The 7,885-nt window shown below is 34.0% G+C and overlaps 1 non-coding gene across 1 annotated transcript; it reads left to right on the top strand.

Moving 5' to 3' along the window:
- Positions 1–5,013: 5,013 nt before the first annotated feature.
- On the top strand, positions 5,014–5,122 carry LOC112097570. The gene has a single exon (XR_002905100.1). It is a non-coding gene; the product is annotated as a small nucleolar RNA R71 (small nucleolar RNA).
- The last annotated feature ends 2,763 nt before the right edge of the window (positions 5,123–7,885 follow it).

The raw sequence follows: 7,885 nt of genomic DNA, 5'->3' as shown, positions 1-7,885 counted from the left end.
AAATGTCATTGTTCACATGTACAGTGTTGTCTACGTTACTGTTCACATTGACCGATGACGTGGCATTGACCGATGATGTGGCATTGACTGATGAGGTCTCACGATTCCATTGGAGAAAATTCTTATGCACTGTTGATCGGTGACATGGCAGCATGTTAGTGGACCAAAAATTGCGCGTACGGTACATGTTTATACACAGGATTATTTTCAACCAAACCGCGTCACTGTTCAAACCGGTTGACTGTTCAAACCGCGTTGTCAAACCGTGTCACTGTTTAAACCGCGTGCCCAACCACGTGCTGTTGATTGATGACGTGGCGCAATCCTGAGCGTCCAAATTATTTTTAATCCGATGGCCATGATTTACTCAATGTATCTATAAAAAGGGGGCTTCCCCCCTAATTTGATATCTCTGAATCCATTTTTGGACTCCATTTTCTATAATTCCTTCTCCATCTTGTATTTTCTACTTATTTTAATAAATTCCTATTTTGCCCTTAGTTCAATAATGAGTAGCTAATTTTCTTTCGAGCTTGGGTTGAAGGTGAAGTCTCAACATGTGTCATGGGCTTTATTTGGTAAATTTATTTTCTCTTCCCCTCTAATTTTTGTGGATGTTTTGACTTTTCGTCGACAAATAATAATAATCTTGTCTAGATACCGCCCTGGTTTCACCGGCTCCCTAGTACAAGGTTATTATTATTTGGCACGATAAACCCTTAGCACCATATTGGTTAGAGTGTGGTTCATGAGGTGTGGATTCCCCCCTCATGATTTAATTTGCACTAATAAGGAATATTTAGCCCATGGTGCATGTTGATGCAGATCCAGATACCCAAGTACATCAATTCAATAGATTTTCACTTCAATTTATTCTTGCCATTTTAATTCGAATTTTAGGATAATCTAAGTCACTTTTATCATAAATCCAACCACCCATTTAGAAAATTAATTCTGCACACAATTAAAATCCACCTCCTCGTGGGATCGACACTCGTCACCATTGATCTATACTACAATAGATTCGTGCACTTGCAAGTTCAATAAAATTTGCACAACAGATAATAAAAACAGTAGTGAACTATTTTCCTTCTTGGTTTGGAAGCTCTAAAAGACGATGTGTGTCAACAATCTGTTGTAGTTTTTTACGCCACAATGGTAATGGCGAAAACCATTCAAAGAGAGTCAAGGTAAGAGAAGTGGAGAGCTCTGGATGATTGAGCTTGTTGAGGAGGGGTAAAACTGGGAAAACCATTTTTGTGGCATACAGAACAGTAAGACACCAGATATACCAAAGCTCATCTTCAGTAATATCTCGATGTGAGGTGATTACTAATCCTGTGAGGAAAAGGTGATCAGGATGAAAACTAGGAAAAAACATAGGTTCTTTACTCGACATATAGATGTTCATAAAAAACCTAAAAAGGAATTTTCTAGCAAAGTCTTGGATATGGGGAGGAGACTAAAAAGTCATGTTGAGTGGGAAAGACTTCTGGGTGAGGGTTATCCCATGATTCATCACTTGCATCTGTTTGTAGAATCCTTTTGCCATATGTGATAAGCTTTAAAGGTGGCGGATTCTAGGCAATCTGCTTTAATTGCTTTACAACATCTGTGTGGATTTCTAACCAGGATGGTGGATTCTTTTTTAGGAGTGCAGACAACTTGCTTGTATGGTGATTGACATATTGTAGGAAATCTCGGATGTAATTGATAATGCCAAGAAATTGTTGGACTTGCTTTTTGGTAAAGTTACTTTCAGGAAAGTGGAGTAACTCTTGTGCAATATAGGGTCTAGGTTGATAATGTCCGTTTTGGATTTTCATGCCAAGAAAGTCAACAGAAGTGGTCGCAATCGTACTTTTCTTGACAGAGATCATGATTCCATGTGCTTAAATAATCTGAAAAACCTATTGGAGTAACTTGTGATGTTCATCATGATTACTGGAAAAAGAAGCAAATCGTCAATATAGACAAGGGTATGGTGGAGAATGGGTTGAAAGATGGTGGTCATGGCCTTTTGAAAAATAGAAGGGGCTGTTTTCAGGCCAAAAGGAAGGACTGTCCCTTGGTAATGGGCATTTGGAATACAAAAAGCAGTTTTGTATCTTTTAGAGGGATAAATGCCAAGTTGCCAAAAATCAGACTTTAAGTCAAGATTTGAAAAGATTTGGGCATTCTTGAGGTGGACAAAAAGGGTGTCGATTGGGTAATGGAAATTTCTGATCTTGGAGAAAATTGTTGAGTGGCTGATAGTCAATGACTAATTGTTTTTTGCCATGAAGCATTTCAGACCTTTTTTCAACATAAAAAGGCTTGGCAAGCCCATTGAGAACTTGTGGGCTCAATGAGACCTTGTTTTAGCAATTAGCCACATTCTTGTTGGGCCAGGGTAAGGTTTTGTGGGGTAATTCCTGTATGGGTAGCTTTGGTTGGGTTGTTGTTTTCATTTAGCTTGAAAGGTAAGAATATGAAGAATTTTGGGTTTTTCCACAACAGGTTTGGATGGGTAAAAAGGCTATAGTTTTCAGGGCAAAATTTGAGGATTTGCTCTGTAATGGCCTGGTATGTGGGTGGTGAATTGGTTAAAGAATAGATCTTTAAAGTGTTGGTGAAGGGTTTAATCATGGATTTATAACGGAGACCAGAGGAAGTAATCTAGACATTTTTTGCCTGATATAGGATGTCAAAACCTACAAGGAGATCTTTGTTTGGCAAAGATGAACCAATTAGTTTTATCCAAACAACACAATTAGGAAATAACTGGATTCCTATTGAATGTTTAGTAACTAATTTAGTTGTAAAGATCTTTTTGTCAGCTGCTTTGAAGTGTTCTTCCTGAGTTTTCCAATACTCGGTAGGAAGAATAGCAGGATTAAGCATACTTCGCTGAGCACCTGTATCGAGAAAACCAATGGCTGTGATGGGTTTATGATATCTGGAAGGGACAATTTGGATTTTGGCAGAAGGTATGGGAATGATATGATCATGGATTATGATGGAGGAAGGTTGGACTATGTAAATTGGTTCGAATTCAAAACTGTCTCAATCACTGGATTCTGCTAGTAAAGCAAAAACTGTATCATCATTTGGCTCTTCTTGTTCAGAAAACAAGTGTTCAACTTGGTCTGTCATTGGGAAAATTCTGTAGTGGATTCCAGGTGTTGGATAAGTTTTACCGCCTTTTGAGCCTTGACAGGGCAGTCTTTAGCAAAATGGCCTTTCTTTTTTACAAATGAAATATCTGCTTTTTCTTTCTATTAGAAAAATCTTTAGAGTGGGATTGCCTTCTCCTGAAAAAGTGAAATTGTTTAAGGTGTCGTTTCCTGGATGGAAATGAGAATATGGATTTATTGAAATGAAACTTTTTCTTTGATGAACAGTTACACTTTTTTGGATTTTTGCACTTGATAGCCAAATAAGGCTTTTTGCAAGAAGATCTGAAAGGCTCTTTGTCTTTGATAAGTTCCTGGAAGAATTTCTTTTATTCTTACAATTTGTCAAGACATCCCATAGCAATCTGGAATAAATTTCCTAATGATAATGTGTCAATGCTGAGCTTGTGAGCAGCTAACTGACGCTGGATCTCTAGTTGTAATTCTTCTGGAAGAGACGCTAGAAATACATGTCCGAGTGTAGCATCATTGAATCCATTTAGCTTATAATAAAGCAAAGACATCTGCTTGTAGTGGTAATGAAGATCCTTTGTGTTGAGAGAACAATATTTCATGTTGAGATAATCACGTCTTGTAGCACTTGGTTCTCCAATAAATTGATCATGGAGAAAGGCCAAAACCTGAGAGACATTGGGAATCTGAATGAACTGAAGTTGTCTATATTGTCCAAGACTGTCAAACCAATCTCGAAGAGAACCCGTAAACCGAGTACTGAATTCTCGTAGAACAGATTGAGTTGTTGCATCTAGAGCTAACATTTGGAGATCAATCCAAGCAGACAATTCTTGTAATCTTTCTCTCCATTTTGTTGGAGGGATATCATCAAAAGTAAACCATGGTCCATTTGAAGGTTTGGAGACTTTTGGCTGAGGTGGAATGGACAGAGACGATTCACCAGTTTCGTGATTTTCTTCATCAGTACCAACAGTTTCAGTGCGTGGGCCAGTGTCAGTGGCACCAGACTGTTCAGTAGGTTCTGCTATGAGGAGTTTGGAAATATCATCTAGATTTGAATCAGAAATGTCTGAGTCAGACAAATCAGATGACTCAATGGATGATAAATCTGATTGTGAAGGAGAATTTTTAGTAGAAGAATCTAGAGATGGAGAATGCGAAATTTGGTGAGGAAAATATTGGTACATGGGTTGTTTTTCTAAAGAAACGGAAGTTTGGATTGGCGGCGCTTGAGTAGATTGAGGTAAAGGAGTTGGTGATGGAGAGGGTGATGGTTCAAATCGGGATGTTTAAGGATTTTGCTGAGGAATGGATTTTTGAACTGGGACTGGTTTTGGGGTTTTCTTTGGTCCTGGCTGAGGTCGTGGATGTGGAGGAAACAGAGTATGGGTCATATCAACTAAAATTTGGATGATTTCTCCAACCAGAATTATAAGTCTGTGAATATGGGTTTGGCTTGTTAAAAGTGTTGTGAATTAACTTGATCATGCACACATTCCTTGAGTGCAGGCAAAGTGGGACAATCTTGAGTGAAATGATCATTAGAAACATCATATGCAATTTCTTGAACAGATTTTACTTGATCGTTTTTTTTTCCAAAGCTTTAACCTTCCTAACTAGGGATGCAAATTTTGCTTGTAAATCATGATCTTCCCTAAGGTTGTAGATTCCTCCACTAGATGGAGATGGTTGTGGTTTATTAGTCGATTCAAAAGTTCCAACAGTATCCCAATGTTGTGCATTTTCAGCTAATTGGTCAAGGTAATCTAGTGTATCTTCAGGATTTTTATCTTTAAATTCACCATTACACATCATTTCTACAACTTATCTAGTTTGAGGTATTAAGCCCTCGTAGAAATAAGTAACTAATCACCAAGTTTCAAAACCATGGTGTGGACATATGTTAAGCAATTCTTTAAACCTATCCCAACATTGATATAATGTTTCTCCATTTTTTTGAGTAAAAGAAGTGATTTGCCTTTTAAAAGAATTGGTTCTATGAGGTGGAAAGAATTTTTTTCAAAAACTGTTCTTGCATGTTATTCCAAGTTCTTATTGATCCAGATCTAAGGTTTTGTAACCAAGTTTTAACTTTATCTTTTAATGAAAAAGGAAAAAGCTTTAGTCTAATTATGTTCATGCTATAATTTTGGTCTGTGTATGTATTACAAACTTCCTCGAAATCTCTTAGATGCAAATATGGATTTTCAGACTCTAAACCATGAAATGTTGGTAAAAGTTGGATAATACTTGGTTTGAAGTTAAATCGAGATGCTTATAAAGGAAATATTATACACGATGGTGCTTCAGTTCTGGTTGGATTCATGTAGTCTCTCAAAGTTCTCAGTTGATCATGTTGAGATTGGTTGTCTCCTTGATCAATTGGAGGATTAAGTTGGCCTAAATTGTTTTCGTCTCGGGTCTCGTCCATGATGGGTGGTGGTGATTGAGATCTACGAATTAACCTGCCACTTGAAGTTGCAGACCAACGTCTCATACAATAATTATATCACAAAGATAACAAACAAATTAGTAACACAAAAACTAAATGAAAATTGTAAAAAGAAAAAAAAATGAAAATTAAATATGCAAATAATATAAGTGTACAAAAGAAAATTAATAACTTAAAATTAAATAACAATTTTGGTGGTTGAACCCACCAATAAATTAACAAAAAAAAACATAAAAAATGAGAAATAATAAAATAACTTAAAATTAAATAACAACTTTGGTGGTTGAACCCACCAATAAAAAGAAATAAAAAAATGCGAAATAAAAAAAACTGAAAATTAAATAATTGAAATAAAAAATTAGTAGTTAGTTTGCTTAGTCCAAATAAGTCCAAGTCTAATTATTGTAAGAAATTTCGTTTAGGGATCTTATTGCAAATTATTTATAATTTTAAGGCCACACCGTAATTTTTAGAAGTTTAAAATTGAAACATGTGGGATGAAAGTGAAGATTCGGAAAGATTTTAGGGTCAGAACGTAATTATGAGAAGAATGAGCAAGAAACGAGAATTGTTGGGGTGAAACTAGAATTATGAAAGATGTGGGGGTAGAAGAGAATTTAAGAAAAAGAAAAGGGAGCAAACAAAAATTTACACAAAAAGTAAAAAAATAAAAGGAAAAATAAAACAAAATAAATACTTCTTCCCAGCAACGGTGCCAAAAACTTGACACGACTTAAAAGTATTTAATTTACTCTCAAGTATAAGAGTGCCTAATTATAATATATCTCGGTAAGTCCGAAATCGATCCACAAAGAAAAGATTGAATTTGTTTATTTTATTTTATCTAAAATTTGAAAATAAAACTTGAATATAAACAACTCAATTTAAATAAAACTATGAAATTGAATTAGTTAGGGTTGTAGATTCACTCTTAGTAGTAAATAAAACTTAATAAATTCTTTTTGCCATTTTTTTAGATTTATTGACCAAAAGATTAATTATATAAATTATTATTATTTTCCCTTTAATTTTATGATGGATTAAGTATTCATTGTGCCAAAATTAAATTTTTCTACAATAAGTCAAAATACCGTTTTACCATACCTTATATTAAGATAAAAAGAATTTATTGTGCCAAACTCCCTTATTTGTTTACAATAAATCAAAATTTCATAATATAAAATATGTATAAAATTAAATAGAAAATAATTTAACTTATAAAATTAAAAATAAAATTTGATTAAATCATATTTATTTCCTAAGAGTTTCACCTTCCCCTAACTATTAATATTTAGCTAAACATTTTTTAATAAAGGAAATTACTAAAATTGAAAAACACATAATTAAAAATGGAATTTGAAAATTGAAATAAAACTAATTTCATTGATTGAAAATAAATTACAAAGAGAGATGAGAAGAAGAATTTGGGGGGAAAGAAGAGAAGAGAAGGTGTAGAGAGGTGTGTTCACCCCCCTTTATTTATACTAATACATGGTAAATCCACGCCACACAAATAAAAAAATCTAATTACATCTTAACCTTACATTTGTCCCACTAATAATCTCACTAATAAAACATAAACCTAACTTATCCACTCAAGCATATCCAACACATCCCACTAACAATTACCAAACCTAACATGATAAAAACTTATAATTTTACCGTTACCACATTTACCGTGGTAAAAACGTAAAAATTTACAACAAAAGTTTTGGATCCTTCTCGACAATGACATAATTTCTCGGACTTCCGGAATCCAAATTTGACATCCACACATTTGTTCGAAGCCTCAAATTGCATGAAATTATTATTTTTACCTAATCAAATATTTAGAAAAATAATTAGAAATCCACAATATGTTACACAATTACAAATATAAATTACATTAATAACACAAAATAACATTTTATCCCTTCATAAACATGCAATTTTTAACACTAATCACACAGCTTAGAAATAAAATGATCTCAAGTCCAAGGAATTACTAGCAAAATTTATTTTTATTTTTATGCATCACCACATCTTTTAGTCCATGTTACAAGCTTTTACTTCAGACTATAGTTTCCTAAAATCAGGAATGACTTTAATTAGGACGTAACGTAGGCTAGGGTCATGACTAACAAAGAAAAAAGAAAAGGGTAATAGGAAAAAATAGAGGACTTTTTGGAGTTTACGTGGTGCTTTTCGCTTGGAATTTTTTTCCCTTTTTTGTTTTTGTTTTTTTGTTTTTTATTTTATTTTATTTATTTATTTATATATACATATCCTCTTCTTTTTTTTGCCACCATTATTAAGGATACAT

Source organism: Citrus clementina, unplaced genomic scaffold (assembly GCF_000493195.1).
Source record: "Citrus clementina cultivar Clemenules unplaced genomic scaffold, Citrus_clementina_v1.0 scaffold_6, whole genome shotgun sequence".
Lineage (NCBI taxonomy): Eukaryota > Viridiplantae > Streptophyta > Magnoliopsida > Sapindales > Rutaceae > Citrus > Citrus x clementina.
Note: the sequence above shows the minus strand (reverse complement) of the source record. Positions and strands in the feature narration are given on the sequence as shown.